Here is a 26,376-nt window from a genome sequence, read left to right as displayed (position 1 = left end):
CTATGGACAAGTCAGTTAGCCAATTGCCTCCAAAAAACAGCATTAAAAATATAGTAGCTAAGAAAACAGCTTTTTGTTCTGTTACATCCACATACTAAACTTTTTGGGGGAGAGGAGAGGTGGGAAAAGCACAGATAAAGGTGATTTCAGTCTAGTATCCTTTTTCAGATAACAGAGCAGTAGGTGTCTTGGTCTTTTCTCTATCCCCATCAAAATAGGGATCACAGTTTCCTTTGGAGATGAACAGGCCAGAAATATCTATCAATGCTTCTCCTCAAGCTGCTTGTCTTATATTTAAGTTTCATGTACATATACACACATATACAAACATTTATATGCATATATACATAGACACATGTATATACATACGTACACATATACACATACATACATATATCTCACAGGGGCAGCACACTTCCTAAATATAAATGATGCTAAACAAAAACAATATGCAAAGTTGAAACTGTCTGATATTTTTATAGTAATCTATTCTTATTGATAACAGTAGTTACTCTCTCCCCCTCCCCCCCATTTTAAATAGAAGAAACTGAACCAGAACAGGGAAATACCTGGTCTCCAGGAACACAAATGATAAGTGAGCCAGGGTTTGATCCCAACTTCCCTGACTGGTCCCCATTGGAATAGAACCTCCCCAAGGGCAGGAACTGCTTTTTGCCTTTCTTTCTATCCACTGCTCTTAGCATACTGTCAGATCACATAACGAATATTCAGTAATTGTTTGTTGACAAATTACTGTTCTGGATTTACTCACTATGATATAATGCTCAATAACTCTCTTTCTGAAAAACTCTTAATTCCTATTGCTACAGTACCTCAGGTTCACAAAGCACTTTACTTCTGATAGCTCTGCAGAATAAGCATTGCAGATGTTTGACACCATTTAACTAACTTTGTGCCAGGCTTTGTGCTAAATGCTGGAGATGCAAGAATGGTTAAAAAAGAAATAGTACCAGTTCTCCATGGTGGAGAGAGTAGGCAAACAACTTTAACAAACTATGAATAGCAAATAGAGCAGACAGTAGAATTGACTCTTTTAGTTCAAGATTGATTTTGGGATAAAATGAGATACTGTAGAGTTATTGAACAGTTAACAAAAGGAGATTATTATGTCCTGACACAGTGAGGATATTCTATAAGGTTACAGCAGCAATTAACACCTGTGGATACAGCCATTTCTCCTCCATTTGGAGATGTGTCTGGTTATTAAGGCAAGAAATGGTGAAGGTCATGGTGATCCTCCTGGTCTTAAGAAATCCAGAGTCTAAAAGGCCTAGAATTTATATGGCTGGAAATGTAAATGCCCTTAGAAAACAGGAAGTTGCATCAGGGAAACCAGGGATTAATTGTGGTATGCTATTGATATAACCATAGGTATTTCTTTTTCTAGTGGATTTTATTTACCCCTATCCTATTTACTGTTTTATTTGATGTAAAAATTAAAGCCACGCTAGCCTCGGCAATAAGAGCCGAGAAAGAGATTCAAGGAATTAGAGTAGGAAATGAGGAAATCAAACTATCACTCTTTGCAGATGACATAATGGTATACTTAGAGAACCCCAAAGACTCTGCTAAAAAGCTATTAGAAATAATTCAGAATTTTAGCAAAGTGGCAGGATACAAAATAAATCCACATAAATCCTCAGCATTCTTATATATCACCAACAAAATGCAACAGCAAGAGATACAAAGAGAAATTCCATTCCAAACAAATGTTGAGAGTATAAAGTATTTGGGAATCCATCTACCAAAGAATAGTCAGGAATTATATGAGAAAAAATTACAAAACACTTGCCACAAAAATAAAGTCAGATTTAAATAATTGGAAAGACATTCAGTGCTCTTGGATAGGCCGAGTGAATATAATAAAGATGACAATACTCCCCAAACTAATCTATTTATTTAGTGCTATACCAATCAGACTCCCAAGAAACTATTTTAATGACCTAGAAAAAATAACAACAAAATTCATATGGAAGAATAAAAGGTGGAGAATTGCAAGGGAACTAATGAAAAAAAAGTCAGAGGAAGGTGGTCTAAGTGTACCTGATCTAAAGCTATGTTATACAGCAGCAGTCACCAAAACCATTTGGTACTGGCTAAGAAATAGAACGGTAGATCAGTGGAACAGATTAGATACAAAGGACAAAAAAGGGTACATCTATAGCAATCTAATCTTTGACAAACCCAAAGATACCAACATTAGGGACAAAAATTCATTATTCGGAAGAAACTGTTGGGAAAACTGGAAATTAGTATGGCAGAAATTAGATATGGATCCACACTTAACACCATATACCAAGATAAGATCAAAATGGGTCCATGATTTAGGCATAAAGAATGAGATCATAAATAGATTAGAGGAACAGAGAATAGTCTACCTATCAGACCTGTGGAGGAGGAAGGAATTTATGACCAGAGGAGAATTAGAGATCATTATTGATCACAAAATAGAAGATTTTGATTACATCAAACTAAAAAGTTTCTGTACAAACAATACTAATGCAAACAAGATTAGAAGGGAAGTAACGAATTGGGAAAATATTTTTAAAAGTAAAGGTTCTGACAAAGGTCTCATTTCCAAAATATATAGAGAACTGACCCTGATTTATAGGAAACCAAACCATTCTCCAATTGATAAATGGTCAAGGGATATGAACAGACAATTCTCAGATGATGAAATTGAAACTATTTCCACTCATATGAAAGAGTGTTCCAAATCACTACTGATCAGAGAAATGCAAATTAAGACAACTCTGAGATACCACTACACACCTGTCAGATTGGCTAAGATGACAGGAACAAATAATGATGAATGTTGGAGGGGATGTGGGAAAACTGGGACACTGATACATTGTTGGTGGAGTTGTGAAAGAATCCAGCCATTCTGGAGAGCAATTTGGAACTATGCCCAAAAAGTTGTCAAACTGTGCATACCCTTTGACCCAGCATTGCTGTTATTGGGATTATATCCCAAAGAAATACTAAAGAGTGGAAAGGGACCTGTATGTGCCAAAATGTTTGTGGCAGCTCTTTTTGTTGTAGCTAGAAACTGGAAGTTGAATGGATGTCCATCAATTGGAGAATGGTTGGGTAAATTGTGGTATATGAAGGTTATGGAATATTATTGCTCTGTAAGAAATGACCAGCAGGAGGAATACAGAGAGGCTTGGAGAGACTTAAATCAACTGTTGCTGAGTGAAATGAGCAGAACCAGAAGATCACTATACACTTCAACAACAATACTGTATGAGGATGTATTCTGATGGAAGTGGAAATCTTCAACATAAAGAAGATCCAACTCACTTCCAGTTGATCAATGATGGACAGAAATAACTATACCCAGAGAAGGAACACTGGGAAGCGAATATAAATTGTTAGCACTACTCTCTATCTACCCAGGTTACTTGTACCTTCGGAAGCTAATAATTAATGTGCAACAAGAAAATGGTATTTACACACATATATTGTATCTAGGTTATATTGTAACACATGTAAAATGTATGGGATTACCTGCCATCGGGGGGAGGGAGTGGAGGGAGGGAGGGGATAATTTGGAAAAATGAATAAAAAAATTAAAAAAAAAAATTAAAGCCACCATCATTGGCTCCTTAACATAAAGATGAAATACTGGCCATTGATTTTTTTGGGTTAAAGATTAAAGAAACTTGAGATACCTGAATGTAATGCAATAGCACTGTCATTTAAAAAATGACAAAATATTAGGAATAAAATTTTCTTTTTAGCATCTAGAGCTTTTCCCTTTCTTTTTGTTGAAATAAAATTCTTCCTTACAGCTTCACCCTGGTAGGATCAGGAAATATATAGTAAAAGAAATATATTATTACTATTATACATTACATAATTACAAGAAATAGGGGTTGTATGGGCCTTGTCAAAAATTCAGCTCAGGCTTGAACTTTTAAAAATAATCTTTTGTAGAAAAAGGAGTTAACTGTGATAGATTAAAGTAGAAAGGGGTTAGAATGGATTAGCATTATATTAGTGTCCAATTTAGAAAAGGGGTAGATTCCTAAGGGGAATCAAGGCAACCATATTTATTTATTTATTTGTTTTACATCTATTGTTTTTTTTTTTTTAATTTTTATAGTTTTTATTTACCAGATATATGCATGGGTAATTTTACAACATTGACAATTGCCAAACCTTTTGTTCTAATTTTTCCCCTCCTTCCCCCCCTAGATGGCAGGTTGACCAATACATGTTAAATATATTAAAGTATAAATATACTAAATATATAAAAAGTACAATATATCTATACTTGTCCAAACAGTTGTTTTGCTGTACAAAAAAAATCGGACTTTGAAATAGTGTACAATTAGCCTGTGAAGGAAATCCAAAATGCAGGCGGATAAAATTAGAGGGATTGGGAATTCTATGTAGTGGTTCATAATCATCTCCTAGAGTTCTTTTGCTGGGTGTAACTGGTTCAGTTCATTATTGCTCTATTGGAACTGATTTGGTTCATCTTATTGTTGAAGAGAGCCACATCCATCAGAATTGATCATCATATGGTATTGTTGTTGAAGTACAACAATATCCTGATCCTTCTCATTTCACTCTGCATCAGTTCATGTAAGTCTCTCCAGGCCTTTCTGGAATCATCCTGCTGGTCATTTCTTACAGAACAATAATATTCCATAATATTCATATACCACAATTTATTCAGCCATTCTCTAATTGACGGGCATCCACTCAATTTCCAGTTTCTGGCTACTACAAAGAGGGCTGCCACAAACATTCTTAAGGCAATTATATTTAAAAGGACTACTGGATCCTTAGTAGTTTTTTGATTATCATGAATTTTCTCAATCAATGGGAAGATAAGATTAAAGATATATAGAGATATTAGAGATGTGACAGGGACTGTAGAGAAACACACATTCATTCTCTCCTCCTTCAGGATGGATATGGAATAGAAGAGGGCACTGCCCAGGTAAATGTGACAACCCTCTCATAGGGAAAAAAACAAATAAATAAATAAATAAATAAATAAATAAGTGAATGAATAATAAATGAATGAATGAATGAATAGATAGATAGATAGATAAAAGTATTAGTCCTGCCCATTACTATGAGGAGGTAATAATTGGCTTACAAAATGCTTTCTTCACAACAGCCCCATAAGTAGGTCGAGTATAAGCTATATCTGTTGTGTCATTATTTCCATTTTATAGGTCAGAATACCGAGAACCAGCGGATAGAAACAGTTTGTACAACTTACATTGATCTGTGGTCTTGATGTTTCCCTCACAACAACCCTATTTTACAAATGAGGAAGTTAAGGTTAAGAGAAATGATGTGATTTGTCGGAGATCATATAGCTAGTCAAGACAAGTGAGATTTCAAACACTGGTCTTCTGGTTATTAGTCAAAGAGATTTCTTACCACCTCTTCCCCACTCATCCTCCCAATTGCCTATAAAGACTTTGTTGTTCAGTTGTTGTCTGACTCTTCATGCTCCCCTTTGGGGTTTTATTGGCAAAGATACTGGAGTGGAATGCCATTTCCTTCTCCAGATCTTTTTTACAAGTGAGGAAACTGAGGCAAATGGGGTAAAGTGACTTTTCCAGGATCACCCAGTTATTGTGTTTGAGGCTGCATTTAAACTCAAGTCTTTTTGCCTCCAGACTCAACATTCTACCCATTGTACCCCTATGAATGCTAGGGTTGACTGATTGCTGCACATAAGCCCTGTGACAGTTTCATCCAGTGGCCCCAGTTCAGATCAAGTGATTGCTTACATAATTGTGTACATAATCAATTTTTCTGTCAGCTAGAGCAGGAATCCAGTTATCCTTCCATCAGGTTATCTGGGGCTCCTGGCAATTTCTATCTCATTTAGACATTTTTTATGAGGATGCAATTCATTAGTCTTGTAAGATAAACAGCTGCCTTCCGGAAATCCATTGGCTGGATCTAGCAGTATTCAAGTGCTGTTTTTCCCACACCTTGTGTGCCAGAGGAGAAAATAAACCATCATCTGGAGAAAAGGTGGGACCCGAATATTCCAGTGAAGAACTGTCCTTAGTTTCTACCTCCATACAACAAAGGCATCAGATTAGCTGAGTTCTAAGCTTTCTTCTAGCTCTAATACTGTGGCCTAAGTAAAAGGCAATTCATTTAATTTAAATTGAATTCATAGAGCCACAGCCTTACAGAGTTGGAAGAAACATTGGAAGTCATTTCCCAACCATTACATTATATAGATTAGGAAACATGCCCAGAAAGAGAAAATGTCTTTACCAGCTGGCTAGTGGAGTGGCACAGTGAGTGTAGTGAGAGGGACACACTTGAACCCAAGCCTTCTCATTTGTATCCCCTAATTTTTCCCCTTAAAAATATAAACAAGTGTGTGATTGTGTCTTTTAAAAACCATTCACTTCTCAATGCACACCCCCACCACTACCACATCTGCACACAATCAATAGAGACCTCCTTTGTGATACAGAATTACAATTAAGCAAAACAAGCCAACAAATTGACCATACTTGACAACATATGCCTTATTCTGCACCTATAGTCCACCACCCCTAAAGAAGAGGAAAGTATGTTTCAAAAAGTGTTTAAGAGTTTCAGTTACTGTGGTTTTTGTTTAAATTGTTCTGCTTCTGCTTACATTGTTCTTCTTAATGATCTTTCCATTATACCTTACTTCCTGTAACTAATACCCTTCAAACAAACAGATGGAGTGTATATTAACAACAATGTGTCCTCTTTTGATAGGTCTTTAAGGCACACTTATTTCTTTCTTTCAAAAACTATATGAAATATATACAGCAAGTTCCCACAACTGATGAGGAGACCCCCAAAACTCTTTCTCTTTCTCTCTCTCTGACTTTGGGAATGAGCCATAAGGCAAAGCACTTGAAGCTCTTTGAAGAGGAAATCTCCTTCAACCTTGCCTCAGTGAGAGACCCCCCCCAGGGAATCAGATAAAGTGGTTCATCTAGGTGGGGCTAGTTGAGTCTTGAGCTAAAGAATTCCAACTCTATTCACTTGAAGATCTTCTATTCAATTCAGCTCAAACTGTACACATCTCCATCAAGAGCAACTCCCAGCTTGTAGCCAAGGCTTATAAAAGAGACAATCTAAAACCCTCTCTTTGCAGAGGTCCTAACATGCTATGCTATGCCATGCTATGCCAAGGAAACCTCTGCCCCCTGGAATAATATTTTCTTCTAGCACTCACTACTCTCTCTTTATCTCTCTTACCTATTTCCCTAATGAGATTTTATGCCTCTCTGTTGGGATTTCTCTAAACTTTACTTCCCAATGCCTATAATAAATTTCTTTTATCAGTCTAGCTTTTTTGGGTTCTTAAATTCCTTTATAAAGAATCTCTGCACTGCCAGAAGGAGGGTTCCCAAAACTCCCTACCCATGCACCAAATCCCAAGGGGGTGTAGAGGAGCGAAATCTCTGCATTTGGTTCCCTGAACCCCAAATCTGCTCATCAATGAGCTCATCATTTAACTCCCTGACCACCAGGAACCCTAATCTCATTTTGGTTCCCTGAATTTAATCTCATCATTTGGTTCCTTGACAACCCGAAATCTAGACCCCATCATATTTTGGTTCCTGGAACCCCAAACCTAAACCTCATCATAACTACTAGATATTCAGAATTCAAATCTAGATCTGGATTATGGAATCTGTAAACATCATTTTTAGATCACTCTTTAGCCTGCTATTTGACTTTTTCCCATCTTTAATCTTATTATCTCCAACTGGAAGGTATTCCAGAGCTTATGTTTATAAATTTATTTCTTGACATCTCTTGTTCATCTGACCACAGTCAGCAACAAATTGTCAATTATTGTTTATTTAGTAAAATGGAGAAAACTTTCTTCAGCTTTCAGTTGTTTTGATTCTTGTCTGACTTTTCATCATCCCCTTTGAGGTTTTCTTGGCAAAGATACTGGAGTGAATAGTGGAATGGTTTGTCATTTCCTTCTCCACCAAGAAAGCATCATTATAATAGCATGACAGAATTGAATCGAATTCCATTAAACAAACACACATTAAGCATCTACTCTCTGCAAGTTCCTTTTTGCTGGGAACTACAGACATAGAGATTGATATGACACAGACTGTGCTCAAATGACAGCACCCATATAACCAGGATAATAAGGTACAGTGGAACAGAGCCAGTAGCTAGAGATTTAGGCAAAGGACTAGAAATTTGGGCAGGGAGAAATCCCTGTGAGCAACCAGGAAGTTGTAGTCGGGGTCACCAGTTTCCTGGTTCTTGGAGAGCATAGCAAATGAACTTCCCTTGAGGAAACAGAAGGAATTAAGCAGTTGGAGATGAGTGGGGTATCCTGTCTAGGTAATAGGTGTTAAGCAAAACTTGGAAAAAGAAGAGAGGGAAAGATGACTAGAGAGCAGTTAAGGATTATTCTAATTGGTTGGCTGAAGCTTACATGATGAGATCAAATTTTCTATGTTTTATTTATTTGTGGTCATAGATTTTACTTTCTTAGATGTTGACTCCTATGAGCACATTTTAGGCACAGTAGATCTAATCCAATCTTCCAGAGCCCAATGAACCCTTCAGATACCTGAAGACAGGTAAATAAGGGCCAAATTGGGCTTAGCCTTGACTGAGAAGATAAAGTATTTTGACTTTATTCTTTAAGTTGGTGAGAGCCCCTCTACAGTTGTTGAGAAAACTTAATCTTGGTAGCAGTGAAGGATTGATTGGAAGAAGGGGAAACAGACATGACATATCAACTTTGTGCTGTGTGATCTTGGGCAAGCTAACTTTTCTGAAGCTCAGTTTTCTCATCTGTAAAATGTAAGTATGTGTAAAGGGCTGAAACTCTTGAGTCGATGCACTGGGATTGGATAATGGAGTACTTGAGGCTAATTACCAATTGGCCAATACTCTATAAGAATATGCTTGGAAAATGGCCCTTCCCACTATCCTGTGCTGGCCCAATCGTTTGGTGTATACAGAGAATTGTGGGAGGGACTAGGAGGTTCAGTAAGACTAGCCAGGGTCACTTCGAGAGAGAGAGACCAGGCAGTGAGGTCACAGAGATCCTATGAATCCACTCTCTTCATTTCTACCACTAAAGACCAAGAATAAAGACTTTTGCTTATCCTTACTCTGGCTGATTCTAAGGTACCCAGAGTGCTAACATGGTCGCCACATGTATGGGGCCATATGATTTCTAAAGTCCCTTTTATTTCTAACTCTATAGTCAGCCTAGCTAAGTTCAGGGAGGTTAGTCATAACAACTCAGACTTTTCTATCAAGAATCTATTGCCTAGGGCAGCTAGATGGTACAATGGATAGAGCACCAGCTTTGAAGTCAGGAGAATCTGAATTCAAATCTGATCTCAGACACATAGCACTTCCTGGCTGTGTGACCCTGAGCAAGTCACTTAACCCCAATTGCCTCAGCAATATAGAATTAGAAAAAAAAAATAAAAGAAGATTTTGTATTTTTTTCTAGTTGGATAATTTTTTCATAATCTTCTTTTCTTGGATGGTTTTTATTTTTTTCCCTCCAATGTTTCTCATGTGATTTTTAGATTCTTTTTTTGAGTTCATATATAAATTTTCTCTGGGAAGAGGACCATTTAACATTATGCTTTGGGGTAGAAGACACTTTTTTTTTACTTCAATGTTCTATTCTGATGATGAACCCTTGTCTTCCCTGTTCTTATAGTAAGTTTCTAGCATTGTGTTCTTTCTTCTTTGCTGTTTCATTTTTTTTTTTTTAGTGAGAGGTATAATTACCTCTAATCACAGGGTGAGGGGATCATACCTTTAGTTTCACATCATCTCCTGGAACTCTAAACCAAAAACTCCAGCATTCTGCAAGTAGCCACAAACAGCAGCATCCCTACCTCTCTGTTATTGCACTCACCCCATGTGCTAGCTCCTTCTCACCCAGGGTGATGTCTCTGCAGCAAAGCTGGGCCTGGCATTCAGAGTCAGCCAAGTTTCTCTCAGTCTCCCCATACTCAGACCCATGACTCCCCAGGTGTCTAGGGGGTGAAAGTTTGGTGGTTCCTTCTAAGACTCTAACCAAATCCAGCTTTCCCCAGGCTTCCGGCTTGGTGTTTCCCTGGAGCTAGCCTGGAAGTGTTTGCACTTCACACTGGTTAATCCTGGGCCTGGAGTCTTTTTTCAGATTTTCTTGAGTTGTACCAGGAGTACCCCAGCTGCCTCAAGTTTTCTTGATTTTTCAACAGTTTGTATTTGCACTGAGATGCCATTTTGTCCTATTAGTGGAGGAAATCTGGAGAGCTTAATATTTACTGGCCTGCCTTGCCATCTTCTCAGAATGTTCCTCCTTCCTATCCATTTTTTTTTTTGCTGAGGCAATTGGGGTTAAGTGACTTGCCTAGGGTCACACAGCTAGGAAGTATTAAGTGTCTAAGGGCAAATTTGAACTCAGGTCCTCCTGACTTCAGGGCTGGTGCTTTCCTATCCATTTTTCAAAACATGACTTTTCAAATGTCAGAGGAATGAAATACCTACCTGTGATGTTCTGTTTCTCTAGATTGTAATCATTTTCTTGGAGGCAGGTTTCTTAGGGAGCTTCTGGAAGCAGCCTTAGTTTCAGTTCAGTTCAATAATCCCAAAATGCAGCCAGGGGTTAAAGTCCAGATCCTATATTGTGTCCTTCAAAATCCTGAATCGTTTCCTGGGGCCCGGTTAACTTTAGTAGAAGCCTATCTTTCTTCTTGACTCCTGAGAGCTCTTATACTAATGTCTCTAAACCCAAAGGTTAGTCCGTCAGCCTTCAGACTCTCGTCCTCCTCCATGTAGACAAGGGAATTAATCAGACTCCTCCTCCTAGACAGTGGGCTTGTGGGTACTCCGTGGGCTTGTGGGAGCTTCTTAAAAGTATGCTCTCTTAAAAGTGTGAATCTCATGGAATTTTAGTAAATACATTACTGAACTAGAGAATTGTTAAGTACCATGCTAAATTAGATAATTATATCCATTCCAGTGACTTAGCATCTTGTAAGAATCCCTAACATCTCCCCCCCTTTTTTTTTATTTAGAACTTGAAACCTTGAAACAGATAATCATAAATCCATCAATATGGGAGGTATTACACATAATTACATAAATTACATAAGCACATAATAACATAACACATGAGAAACATATCCATAAGTCCTAGAAATAGTCCAAAAGGAATCCATTGTTCATTAGTTCATGTGCCAGGAATCCAATAATTCCTGTAAGCTTTGAAGTCCTGAAATAGTCTCATCAACAATTTTTCATCTCAAGGAATCCAATGATCCCTGCTGGTTTTCAAGTCCTTTAACAGTCTTATTTTGTGTTAGGGAATCCAATGATTCCTGCAGATTTTGTTCTTAGGTCTTCTCCTTTGTTTTGAGGTTTTTCTCCTTTTCCTGTCTCTCTCCAGGTGCTTGTTGCCACCATCTGTTTCCTTCTCTGTCTGTAAAAATACAAGCAAACCTTCTCTTCCAGGCAGTTAACTTATCTAATTTGCTTCTATTTACCACTTTCTAAATCTCTTCTCATCATCTGGCAATTACATTGGAGCTGTTTGCACTGGACACTGCCAAGTTGGTTTAAAAAACCTGTATTCTCCCCAATTGCAATCCCTTTCTGTCATCTGATTGCTTTTCTGTTGGTTGAGCACATCAGAGTCCTGACCTTCTAAAAGTTCCCTGGGTATAACCTCAGCTGCCATCATGCCCCACCTGTCTTTTGTATATCTTGAAGCTGGACTCCACCTCTCATTTCCCTAGGTCAACTTACATTCTGAGGCCCAGTGAAAGCCCTTGTGGCATTGTGGACATAAAGTTTTAGGTCTTCTCTCAGCCTGTCTTCTCACTCTATCTCTATATCTACATTGAGCTCTTAGATGTCCAACTTTTCCACATTGAAAAAATTGACGAGTTTCTCTGGAAGTCCCTTGTCAGGAGGGACCCTGTCTTTCCATGTTCATCATAGTCTGAGTATAATAAGTTGTGCCCACTGTAGCACAGCGTCTTATGATCTCCTTTAAAGGAGCATCTTTGTGAAGTCCCCATATAATTCTTCTGCAAGCCTCATTGGAATTCTCCATAGCCAGATGTCTGATCATTATTTCTGTAGCTGTATTCTCTGCAGTTTGCAGACGTCCCACAAAATCCACAAAAGGTTCATTGGGACCTTGCTCTATTTTTGTGAAGGCTTCACCTCCATCTTTCTGTCCAGGGAGGGAACCCCAAGCTTTTATTGCAGCCTTAGAAATTTACTCATACACTGTTATGGGATAATTAATCTGTTCTGAATTCTCTCCATACTGACCTTCACCAGCTAAATGGTCAAAGGTGAATTGTATATTAACTCTTATTTGCCTATTGTGTCTGACTTGAATCCTACAAAATTCATGATACTCCGAAAGCCACAACAAGTTTTGGCCAGGTTCTAAACATGTCTTTGCTATAGATTTCCAATCACTCAGGGTTAGGATTTCATAAGCCAAATTATCTAGTAACATTTTAACATAAGAGGATGTAGCCCCATAAAGAGTGCAACCTTTTTTCAAATCCTTCATTTTATCCAAATCAAGGAGTGTATCTTCTCCCTTTTTGACCTGAAAATTCAAGCTCTTTAATCACAGGGTATGCATCTATAAAATAACTTATATCCTCTTCTTCATTTTTTGCCTTAACTAATGCCTTTTCTAATCTTGTGATAGGCTGCTTCATAGGTGATTCTGTTTGTGTCACTGCCTCTTCCCCTCCTCCTTCTTCCTCTACCCATGAAGGATTAATTGAGGGAGGAGGAGATGGGAAATGCTCCTGTTGCTCAGAATTGTACTTAACTCCATTGTTATCTGATTCATCCTTTTCACCTAATTTAGTTGCCACCTCCCCCTCTTGCTCTTTCTTTTTCCCCCTTATTCTATAACTTATATAATTTCCTAAAGCCAGCTGAATTAAATTGTATGCACTAAGTGTGTCTTTGGAAATTGAGTCAGGTCCATTTTTTGTTGTAGTATTGACAAAAATTCTCTCCTACTAATTTCCATTCTTCTAGATCCAATTCTTTTTCCATAGAAAAATAAGGACATATGAACTGCACAGTTTTTAAAAGTTCAGTGATCTCCTCCAAAATTATAATCAATCCTTGGCTTTTCATAACCTTGACAATGCTCTCTAAACATTTTCCTTGAACAGAAACAGAAAGCTGTTTTCTAAAAATTTGCCCCATTTCGCTGAAATATTATTTTAGCTCTTCAACAAAGTTTCCTTGTTTGACTCACCCTTATGAGTCAGAGAGACTTTTCCACTGGATCAGGATCAGAGGCTTTTCCACTGAAATAAGGATCTTGTCTGTCCCATGTTCAGGTCTATTCTCTAAATCGTAATTGTTCTCTTGGGGAGCTTCTGGAGGCAGTCTTGGCTTCAGTTCAGTTTCATCGCCCCAAAATGCAGCCAGGGTTAAAGTCCAGATCCATTATTGTGTCCTTCAAAGTCTTGAATGTTTTCCTGGGGTCTTTAATAGAGGCTTATCTCTCATCTTGATTCCCTGATGAGCTCTTGTCAGAATGTCTCCAGCCAGTTTCAGCCTCTAGCTCCCTCTGAATCCCCAATGTCTCCAGCCAGCACTATAGTGCAGTCTCGAATGACTCCTGACTCTGAATCTTCATCTCCAAAAGTGGGTTTGTGGATACTCACTGGGCTTGTGGGAGCTCCTTAAAAGTATGCTCTCTTAAAGGTGTGAATCTTATGGAATTCTAGTTATATCCATTCCAGTGACTTAGTACCTTGTAAGAATCCTAACACCTACCTCTACGTATCAGCCTGGTACCATAAGAGAATAGAACTGGACCCCTCTGTCTGCACTTTCTGAAGAATTCAGACATTAATTCAGACATCCAAAGTTATATCTCCAGGCTCTAAAAGATGGTTTGCCTCTACAGCAGAACTTCAGAACATTGAAATCTTGTAACCAGGGTTTTTAAGGGATGGAAACCATAACTAGGAGGATATCTATAACTTCTGCTAGAAGCTTCCTGTTATCTTGGTGGAATTAGAATTGGTGGTGAGGAAAGGCTGCAGCTTTCTGAATCTAAATTTTTTTTTCCATCTTTCTCCTCTGGTGCTCCTTTGAGACTTTTTGCATCCCATCTTTCAAATGAGAATTTGCACTTATCTTTCTACCACTCCCAAGATGTTAAAAAAACTTTCCTTTCCAAATAGAGTCTACTCTGGAGTAGCATTAGCATGGGTTGGGCAGGAATGCCAAAGTTGGAGGGGGGGACAAGGGAGGATGGGGAATGGAAGGGAGGAGTCTTTGAGAGAACATGTTCCCTTTATATAACCTAAGTCCATCTTAAGGACAACAAATCTTGGTTTCTCTGTTTGGCCAATTGCCTTTTTTTAGTGCAGGTCCCATGGAATGAACTCCTCACAGAATGTTCACCCCAGTGATGCCTTCGTACTGAATAATTATCATACCTATTCCAGTAGTACTGGCCAACTCCAGTATCTTTGGCCAAGAAAACCCCAAATGGGATCACAAAGAGTCAGACATAACTGAAATGCTTAAATAACAAATTCTTATAGTGCTCTAAGTCTAAATTTATAAAGCACTATTCTCCTTTTAAGTTTGTCATTCTCTTATATTAAAAATAATCCCCTTGAGAAGCAGAAATCTGGGGAAGTAATTTTACACTCAGAGTTTTTGATAAAGGCCCCATTTCCAAAAGATATTGAGAATGGACCCAAATTTATAAGAACACAAGCCATTCTACAATTGACAAATTGCCAAAGAATATGCTCAGATAAATTTCAGACAAAATTAAAGCCATTTCTAGTCATATGACAAAATGCTCTAAATCATTATTGATTAGAGAAAAGCAAATCAAAACAACTTTGAGATAAACTTCACATCTCTCAGATTGGCTAAAATATAAGGAAAGGATAATGGTGAATAATTGGAGAGGACATGGGAAAATTGTGACACTAATAAATTGTTGATGAAGTTGTGAACTGATTCAACCATTCTGGAAAGCAATTTGAAACTACTCCCAAAGGGCTATTAAATTGTGCATATCCTTTGTTCTAATAATACCACTGCTGGGTCTATACAAGGAGATAATCAAAAAGAAAAAAGGAACAACATGTGCAAAAATGTAGTGGTCATTTGTGTGTGACAAGCAATTAGAAATTGAGTGGGTGCCCATCATTTGGGGAATGGCTGAATAAGTTATGGTATATGAATGTAATGGAATATCATTGTTGTATAAGAAATGATGAGCAGGCTGATTTCAGAAAAGCCTGAAAAGATTTATATGAACTAATGCTAAGTGAAATGAGCAGAACCAAGAGAATCTTGCTATGTACAAGATCTTGTGATGATCAACTGTGATGGACTTAGCTCTTTTCAACAATGTGATAATTCAAAGCAATTCCAACAGACTTGCGATGGAGAGAACCATCCACATCTGGAGAGAGAACTATGAAGACTGAATATGGATCAAAGCATAATATTTTCACCTATTTATTGTTTTTATCCTTTCTCATGTTTTTTTTCCCCATTTTTGATTATTTTTTCCCTCAGAATGACAAATACGGAAATATCTTTAGAAGAATTACACATATTTAACTTATATCAGATTGCTATCTTGGGGAGAGGCAAGAAGAGAGGAACAAAAATTGGAGTACAAGGTTTTGTATTGGTGAATGTTAAAAACTATCTTTGCATGTATTTGGAAAATACATTAAAAAAAAAACAGAAAAGGGGGCAGAGCCAAGATAGTGGAGAAGGCAGATAAGACTTTTTGAGCCTCTCTCATACCCTCATGACCAATTATTAAATTCAGCCTCAAAAATAGTGCTTGACTGGTAAAATTCACAAAGATTGGAAGTGCAATAACTTACCAGCCAAAGATAACTGGAAGATCACCAGAAAAGGTTTGTCCTGAGCAGTAGGAACAGACCAGCACAAACAGGGATAGAACTAAAGGCTAGCATATTGAGCAGACCAGGCAGGGGTGGCCTCTGTGGTTAGAAAATTTACAGAGACGATTCTGCCATAGGCTGACTGCTCTGCCTTGGTTGCAAAGCAGTAGACCAGGAGAAAAATTAAAGCCAAAGGTAGAGGATACTCTAAAAAACACTAGAACCTAACAAGATCTGGCTATACCCACCCAAAACCAGAAGTGACTCAGCACAAACCACAGCACAGCTGTGCAGCTGCATTCTGCAACATGGCCAGGGCAGTCACAAATCTGCACAGTGAGGGGCTCGGCCTGGGGCAATAGAATTTCTGCAGTGTGACTGTGCTTCCCTGGGCAGAGACACTTCTAGTGCATGGCAGGGCTATTTGCTGGGCAACTGCCCAGGGCAGTTGCTAATCTGCACAGCAGGGTTCTTCTCTGGGCACTTCCACAGCTCGGCCATGATACTTTTCCCCAGGACAGCTACTCTCTCTCTGTCTCTCCCCATATATATATATATATATATATATATATATATAAAACCCTGTTCTGCAGAGGAAGCTGGTAACCTCATTGCCCTGAAGGCAGACCATACAGGCTTTTTAAAAAATGAGTAAAAAAGTCAAAAGGCTAATTGATAGCTTCTATACAGAAAGAGAGCAGGTTTTCAACCACAAGGAGACTAATAGCAAACAGTCTCCAGACAATACACCAAAGGGGGATGTAACTTGGCCCCCATCACACAATGCTACCCTAGAAGAGACTATTAAAAATCTTAAAAGAGAGCTAGAAGAAAAATGGGAAAAGGAAAGAGAAGCTATGCAGGAGAGTAACAACTTCCTGAAATGTGAATTGGAAAAGGTAAAGAACACCCAGGAAGTGCAGGGAAACAGAATTTGTGAATTGAAAAAGGTAAAGAACTTCCAGGAAAGTAGGATTTGTGAAGTGGAAAAGATAAAAATCTCCCAAGAAAGTAGGATTTGTGAATTGGGGAAAAAAATTAGTGAAATAGAAAAAAAATTCCATAGAGCAAAACAACTCATTTAAAAACTCAATTAGACATATACAAAAAGAAGTTAAAAAAAAGCTAATGAAGAAAATGATTCATTAAAAATCAGAATTGAACAAATAGAAATGAATGATTCATTGAGATATCAAGCATCAATCAGTCAAGCAAAACCAAAAAAAAAAAAAAAAAGAAAAGAAAAATTAGAAAAAATGTCAAATATCTACTTGGAAAAACAACAGACTTAGAAAACAGATATAGGAGACATAATTTGAGGATTATTGGACTTGCCAAAAATTATGATGAAAAAAAGAGCCTAGATACTATTTTACAGGAAATCATCAAAGAGAACTGCCCAGATGTAATAGAATCAGAAAGTAAAATAGGCATTGAAAGAATCCATCAAATACTTTCTGAAAAAGACCCTAAAATAAAAACTCCAAGGAATATTGTAGCCAAATTTCAGAACTGTAAGACTAAGGAAAAAAATATTACAAGCAGCTAGAAAAAAAATTCAAATACCGAGGTGCCACAATAAGGATCACTTAAGATCTGGCTGCCTCCACATTAAAGGATCAAAGGGCCTGGAACCTGATATTCTGAAATACAAAAGAACTTGGAATGCAGCCAAGAATAAACTACCCAGTTAAGCTGAGCATTTTCTTCTATGGAAGAAGATGGACATTTAATGAAACAGATGAATTCCATTTGTTTCCAAGGAAAAATCCAGATCTAAACAAAAAATTTGATCTCCAACCATAGGACTCAAGAGAAGCAGAAAAAGTTAAAAAGAACTCTTGAGAACTGTATTTCTGTTGTGGATATACATAAAGAGTACATGGATAATTTGATTTTACTGATATAACAAAAAAGGGAAGTAGAAATGGAAAGGGGATAGTGTCAGAAAAAGGAAAAGGGGAGATTAAAAAAAAGGGAAACTACATCCCATGAAGAGGCAAAGGAAACCTATCATATCTGAGGGAATTTAGAGAGGGGCAGGAACATTGTGTGAATCTTGCTTTCATCAGAGTATGGCTCAAAGAGAAAACAATTGACATATTTGGTGTACAGAGAAACTTCTCTCACCTCATTAAAAAGTGGGAGATGAAAAGGGAAAAGGAAAAGAGTAATAAGGGAAAGGTACAAGAAAGGGGAAGAAATTCAAAGGGGGTGGGAGGAATCCTAAAGAGGGAGAGTTGCATGATACAAGTGATGTCCTTAAGTTTAATCCTGGGAAAGGGAGTAAGTGGAGAAAGAAAAAGAAAAGCATAATCTGGGGATAACAAGATGGCAGGAAATGCAGAATTAGTAATTTAAACTGTAAATGTGAATGGGATGAACGCTCCCGTAAAGTGGAGGCAGATAGCAGATTGGATCAAAAGTCAGAACCCTACATTATGCTGTTTACAGGAAACACATTTAAAGCAGGGAGATCCGTACAGAGTAAAGGTAAAAGGATAGAGCAGAATCTATTATGCTTCAAGTGAAGTAAAAAAAAAAAAAAAGCAAGAGTAGCCATCCTTATCTCAAATCAAGTAAAAGCAAAAATTGATTTAATTAAAAGAGATAAAGAAGGAAACTATATCTTGCTAAAGGGTACCATAGACAATGAAGCAATATCAATACTAAACATATATGCACCAAGTGGTATAGCATCTAACTTCCTTTCTTTTTCCCTGAGGCTGGGGTTAAGTGACTTCCCCAGGGTCACACAGCTAGGAAGTGTTAAGTATCTGAGACCAGATTTGAATCAAGGCTGGTGCTCTATCCACTGCGCCACCTAGCTGCCCCAGCATCTAATTTCCTAAAGAAGAAGTTAAGAGAGTTGCAAGAAGAAATAGACAGCAAAACTATTATAATGGGAAATCTCAACCTTGCACTCTCAGAATTAGACAAATCAAACCACAAAACAAATAAGAAAGAAATTAAGGAGGTAAATAGAATATTAGAAAGATTAGGTATGACAGATCTTTGGAGAAAACTGAATGGTGACAGAAAGGAGTATACTTTCTTCTCAGCAGTTCATGAAACCTATACAAAAATTGACTATATATTAGGGCATAAAGATCTCAAATTAAATGCAGGAAGATAGAAATAGTAAATGCTTTCTTTTCAGATCAATAAAACTACAATTCAATAAAAACTACATTCAACAAAAAGTTAGGGATAAATAGATAAAAAAAAATTGGAAACTAAATAATCTCATCTTAAAGAATGATTGGGTGAAACAGCAAATCATAGACACAATTAATAATTTCACTCAAGATAATGACAATGATGAGATATCATATCAAAATTTGTGGGATGCAGCCAAAGTGGTAATAAGGGGAAATTTTGTATCTTTAGAGGCTTACTTGAATAAAATAGAGAAAGAGAAGATCAATGAATTGGACTTGCAATTTAAAAAGGTAGAAAAAGACTAAATTAAAACCCGCCAACCAAATACTAAACTTGAAATTCTAAAATTAAAAGGAGAAATTAATAATATTGAAAGTAAAAAAAACTATTGAATTAATAAATAAAACTGAGAGTTGGTTTTATGAAAAAAACAATAAAATAGATAAAACTTTGGTAAATCTGATTAGAAAAAGGAAAATCAAATCGTTAGTCTTAAAAATGAAAAGGGAGAACTTTCCACCAATGAAAAGGAAATTAGATCAATAATAAGGAGTTACTTTGCCCAACATTATGCCAATAAATTTGATAACCTAAGTGAAATGGATTACTACCTCCAAAAACATAAGCTTCCCAGATTAACAGAGGAGGAAGTAAATTGCTTAAATAGTCCCATTTCAGAAAAAGAAATAGAAGAAGCTATTAATCAACTCCTTAAGAAAAAATCCCCAGGACCAGATGGATTTACATGTGAATTCTACCAAACATTTAAAGAACAATTAGCCCCAATGCTAGATAAACTATTTGAAAAAATAGGGAATGAAGAAGTCCTACTAAATTTCTTTTATGACACAGACATGGTATTAATATCTAAACCAGGTAGGTTGAAAACAGAGAAAAAGAATTATAGATCAATCTCCCTAATGAATATTTATGCTAAAATCTTAAATAAGATATTAACAAAAAGACTGTAGAAAATTATCCCCAGAATAATACATCATGATTAAATAGGATTTATATTAGGAATTCAGGGGAAAAATTTTTTTAATTAAAAAAGTTAATTAATTAATTAAAAAAAAAGGAATTCAGGGCTGGTTCAATATTAGGAAAACTATTAATACAATTGACCATATTAATAACCAAATTAACAAAAACCATATGATCATCTCAATAGATGCATTAAAAGCATTTGATAAAATCCAACATAAATTTCTATTAAAAAACATTTGATAGTATAGGAATAAATGGACTTTTCCTCAAAATAATCAGTAGCATCTATTTAAAAACCATCAGTAAGCATCATATATAATGGGGATAAATTGGAACCATTCCCATTAAGATCAGGAGTCAAACAAGGTTGCCCACTATTACCATTACTATTTAATATTGTATTAGAAATGCTAGCTTTGCAAAGTTGCTGGTTACAAAATAAATCCACATAAATCCTCAACATTTTTATACATCACCAACAAAATACAACAGCAAGAGATACAAAGAGAAATTCCATTCAAAACAACTGTCGAGATTATAAAATATTTGGGAATCGGTTTACCAAAGAAAAGTCAGGAATTATATGAGCAAAATTACAAAACACTTGCCACAAAAATAAAATCAGATTTAAATAATTGGAAAGACATTAATTACTCTTGGATAGGCTAAGTGAATATAATAAAGATGACAATACTCCCCAAACTAATCTATTTATTTAGTGCTATACTAATCAGACTCCCAAGAAACTATTTTAATGACCTAGAAAAAATAACAACAAAATTCATATGGAAGAATAAGAGGTCAAGAATTTCAAGGGAATTAATAAAAAAAAAAAGTCAGATGAAGGTGGTCTAGCTATACCTGATCTAAAGCTATATTATAAAGCAGCAGTCACCAAAACCATCTGGTATCGGTTAAGAAATAGACTAGTCAATCAGTGGAACAGATTAGGTATACAGGACAAAATAGGGTACAACTATAGCAATCTAGTGTTTGATAAACCCAAAGATACCAACATTTGGGATAAGAATTCATTATTTGAAAAAAAAAAACTGTTGGGAAAACTGGAAATTAGTATGGCAGAAATTAGATATGGACCCATACTTAACACCATATACCAAGACAAGATCAAAATGGATCCATGATTTAGGAATAAAGAATGAGATCATAAATAGACTAGAGGAACAGACCTGTGGAGGAGGAAGAAATTTATGACCAAAGGAGAACTAGAGATCATTATTGATCACAAAATAGAAGATTTTGATTACATCAAATTAAAAAGCTTTTGTACAAACAAAACTAATGCAAACAAGATTAGAATGGAAGTAACAAATTGGGAAAATATTTTTTACAATTAAAGGTTCTGATAAAGGCCTTGTTTCCAAAATATATAGAGAACTGACTCTAATTTATAAGAAATCAAACCATTCTCCAATTGATAAATGGTCAAAGGACCTGAAGAGACAATTTTCAGATGATGAAATTGAAACTATATACACTCATATGAAAGAGTGTTCCAAATCACTACTGATCAGAGAAATGCAAATTAAGACAACTCTGAGATACTACTACACACTTGTCACAACTTTGCCAAAGGTGTGGATTATTTCTAATAGCTTTTTAGTAGAATCTCTGGGGTTCTCTACATATACTATCATATCATCAACAAGGAGTGATGATTTGGTTTCCTCATTACCTACTCTAATTCCTTTAATCTCTTTTTCAGCTCTTATTGCCAAAGCTAGCATTTCTTTTCTTTTTTTGTTTACCTCTCAGACCTGTGGAAGAGGAAGGAATTTATGACTAAAGCAGAACTAGAGATTATTATTGATCACAAAATAGAAGATTTTGATTACATCAAATTAAAAAGCTTTTGTACAAACAAAACTAATGCAAACAAGATTAGAATGGAAGTAACAATTTGGGAAAACATTTTTACAGTCAAAGATTCTGATAAAGGCCTCATTTCCAAAATATATAGAGAATTGACTCTAATTTATAAGAAATCAAGCCATTCTCCAATTGATAAATGGCCAAAGGATATGAACAGACAATTATCAGATGAAGAAATTGAAATTATTTCTAGCCATTTGAAAAGATGCTCCAAGTCATTATTAATCAGAGAAATGCAAATTAAGACAATTCTGCGATACCACTATACACCTGTCAGATTGGCTAGAATGACAGGGAAAAGACAATGTGGAATGTTGGAGGGGAGGTGGGAAAACTGGGACACTGATACATTGTTGGTGGAATTGTGAATACATACAGCCATTCTGAAGAGCAATTTGGAACTATGCTCAAAAAGTTATCAAACTGTGCATACCCTTTCATCCAGAAGTGTTATTACTGGGCTTATCCAAAGAGATTTTAAAGAAGGAAAGGGACCTGGATGTTCAAGAATGTTTGCGGCAGCCCTCTTTGTAGTGGCCAGAAACTGGAGACTGAGTGGATGCCCATCCATTCGAGAATGGCTGAATAAATTGTGGTATATTAATATTGTGGAATATTATTGTTCTGTATGAAATGACCAGCAGGATGATTTCAGACAGGCCTGGAGGGACTTACATGAACTGATACTGAGTGAAATGAGCAGGACCAGGAGACCATTATATACTTCAACAACAATACTATATGATAATCAACTCTGATATGGACATGGGTCTCTTCAACAATGAGATGAACCAAATTAGTTCCAATAGAGCAGTTATGAATTGAACTAGCTACATCCACCAAAAGAACTTTGGGAGATGACTATGAACCACTACATAGAATATCCAATCCCTCTATTTTTGAAATTGTCATATATATATATATATAATTTTAGTAATTGTTGTTGAAGTGTATAGTGATCTCCTGGTTCTGCTCATTTCACTCAGCAAAAGTTCATGCAAGTCTCTCCAAACCTCTCTGTATTCACCATGCTGTTCATTTCTTACAGAGCAATAATATCCCATAACGTTCATATACCATAATTTACCCAACCATTCTCCAATTGATGGACATCCATTCATTTTCCAGTTTCTAGCTACAACAAAAATAGCTGCCACAAACATTTTGGCACATACAGGTCCCTTTCCCTTCTTTAGTATTTCTTTGGGATATAAGCCCAGTAATAGCACTGCTGGATCAAAGGGTATGCACAGTTTGATAACTTTTTGGGCATGGTTCCAAATTGCTCTCCAGAATGGTTGGATTCTTTCACAACTCCACCAACAATGTATTAGTGTCCCAGTTTTCCCACATCCTCTCCAACATTCATCATTATTTGTTCCTGTCATCTTAGCCAATCTGACAGGTGTGTAGTGGTATCTCAGAGTTGTCTTAATTTGCATTTCTCTGATCAGTAGTGATTTGGAACACTCTTTCATATGAGTGTATATAGTTTCAATTTCATCATCTGAAAATTGCCTATTCATATCCTTGTCAATATCCATAATTTATTCTTTCCTCCTCTTTCTTACCCCATTTCCCCCAAGCTGGCTACAGTAAAGTGGAGATATATTTATGTTTATAATTCCATATGTATATATGGACATATATATATGCATACATACACATATATATATGCATTATGTATTCTTTTATATGCCTGCTAACTTTTCTACTATACTTTTACTTGCTAGCTTACCTTGCTATTACTACTCAACTTCCCCCTACCCCCTGCTTATTTTATAATTTGAGGACAATTTTCTTTATTCCTTATAGCAAAGGTGATTTTGGGGGGGGGGCAGGTAGGGTCATAGCTTTCAGGTAATCCAATTATTCTTATGTGTTTCTCTTCTTGATCTGTTCTCCAGATCTCTCTTTTTTTTTTTTTTTGAGGTGTCTGTCATACATTCTGTTCGATTAGTTCATTCTTTATATTTTGTTTTATTACTTCTTGGTGTCTTATAACTTCATTGGGCTTCCTCTTCCCCAATTCAATTTTTCAGAGGCATTTTCTTCTTTAAAACTCTGGATCTCCTTTTCAGTTGATTGATTTTTTTTTTCACAATCTGCTTATTTTTCTTGGATTTTTTTTTTTTTTTTTTTTAGTTTTTCCTGAGTCTCATTTGATTGTTAGTGTTTTTTGTTGTTGTTGTTGTTGTTGTTGTTGTTTGTTTCTTTGTTTGTTTTTGTTCTCCTATTAAATCTTTTAGGGCAGGTAACCATTTAACATAATTCTCTAGGGGTAGAAGAGGCTTTTTTTTTTTTAACTTCACCATCCTCTTTTGAAGAAGAACCATGGTCTTTCCTAATCTCATAGTAAGTTTGTATAGCTGGGTTCTTTCTCTTTTGTCTCTCATTTAAAAAACAAACAAACAAACAAACAACTTGTTAATATAATCATCTTTAGTCCTTAAGGAGTTGGTGAGGGTTATGATGCCTCTGGCTACAGGTGTTCCTTCAGTTCTTCCCTCTGGTCTGCAACTCAAAACCAAGAACTCCATCCTCCTGTAAGCGCCCACAGCTATCAGTGTACCTGCCTCACTGCTTCTGCACTCACAGAATGTGCTGGTACCTTATTGCCTAGAGCCAAGTCCCATCAGCACAGCTGAGCCTGGTTCCATATCTGCAGAGGTTCCCTCAATCTTTCCTAACTCAGATCCAAGACTCCCCACACTGTCCAGAGATGAATATTCCTGTAGTTGAGCCTCATGCTACATTCAAACCTAATTAGTCCCAGGATTCCCAGCTTGTTGTTTCAGTAGAGTTATCCTGGAGGTTAATTATCAGTCCTGGGGTTTTTCTTCTGATCTTTTCTGCTTGTTCTAAGACTAAGAGTATCACTATTCTGCTTCAACTCTTATTTGTCTTTCACTGATCTAAATTTACACTGAGGTATAACTTTATTTGTGGGGGAATTCTGGAGAGCTTGGAATTTTCTGACCTACTTCACCAACTTTCCAGAATCCTCTCTAATCCTGTGGTGTTTTGAAGAACCTGCTACACCTTGCAATAAAATGACTTACCAGCTGTCCGTCCAGCTACTTTGCCACCCCCAAGTGTGATGGAATTCTGATTGTTGCTACCAGCTCAGCCCAGACCTTCCTCCAACCCCAAGCCCTGCAGTATTAATCATGAGTTTCAATAGACAATGGGCATGTACAAGCATATTCTGTCACCACATCACCAGTTTACCATATAACTGTTACCATAAAACAAAACACAAAAATCAGCCAATAAGAAAAATGCACAAACAGGATGCAGAACAGGACATTGCCTTGTAAATCTCAATAAACCTTTCTGCCAATATGGCTCCTGTGCAGTTTCCCTTAGGTGAACCTCTATTAATTATACTGTCTTTACCAGAAATTAATACCTCCATAAGTGGGCTTTTCTGTATGCATTCTGGTAAATGCAAACACAGTTTTATCCTCCGATGTTTTATATATATATATGTGTGTGTGTGTGTGTGTGTGTGTGTGTGTGTATATAAAATCTACAACAGGTTATATGTAAAGCACATAACAGAATGTAGAAATTCTGTATATATATACATACATATATATACATATATATACATATTCTATAACTTCAGACATTATATATCTTGTGATGTAATTAGTATCATTTACTCTATACAAATCCTTGTCTTGGTTTGCTGGTCTGTTAACTTCTTCAGAGAGCTTGGCTCACTCACTGAGTGCCCAAATATCAACAAAATAATTTTCCTTGGAGACTGGCTGAGCTGAAATTCTTTTAGAGAAGACAATACTCCAAGGCAATCCCAATAGACTTTGGATGGAAAATACCATCTGCATCCAAAAAAAGAACTGGGGAGACTGAATATAAATCATCACACATTATATTCACTTCTTTTATCTGTCTTTTTTCTCTCCTATGGTTTTTCCCTTTTGTTCTGATTGTTCTGATTTTGTTCTGATTTAATGTTTTAATTTAATTTAATTAATTTGTTTAAAGATGACACAACAACATTTATCCAACCTCTGCTTGGAACTGCTCTCACTGACCTTCTCTGTGTGACTTATACAGGGCATTGATCTGGATTGAAATATTTTGATCCTCACTAAATGACTTCCCTCATTTCTTGATTAGTTTATTCATTTAATTTGTATACAGGTTTCACGTTGTCCATATGGGATTGCATCTATCTGTACTTGCTATTTCTAAAGGTTTTTTTTGGCAGGGGCCCTAAAGATGAACTACAATGCAAACACAATTTTGATTTCCTTACTCAAATATCTCCTGATCGTTTCTGGCTATTTTCCCTTTGTCTTTTCCTCAGGCTTCTAAAAACAGTAACAACAGTTACTTTCTGGCCTAATTCCATGTAATTAATCTCTTA

At 36.5% G+C, this 26,376-nt stretch overlaps 1 protein-coding gene across 1 annotated transcript in view; it reads right to left on the bottom strand.

The window, feature by feature from the left end:
* ACKR2 (atypical chemokine receptor 2) overlaps nucleotides 1–26,376 on the bottom strand; it is an 83,416-nt gene that overhangs the window by 36,960 nt on the left and 20,080 nt on the right. The window lies entirely within an intron of this gene.

Source organism: Sminthopsis crassicaudata, chromosome 1 (genome assembly GCF_048593235.1).
Source record: "Sminthopsis crassicaudata isolate SCR6 chromosome 1, ASM4859323v1, whole genome shotgun sequence".
In the NCBI taxonomy this organism is placed as follows: Eukaryota; Metazoa; Chordata; class Mammalia; order Dasyuromorphia; family Dasyuridae; genus Sminthopsis; species Sminthopsis crassicaudata.
The sequence above is the reverse complement of the archived record's forward strand: the minus strand, read 5'-3'. Positions and strand labels throughout refer to the sequence as shown.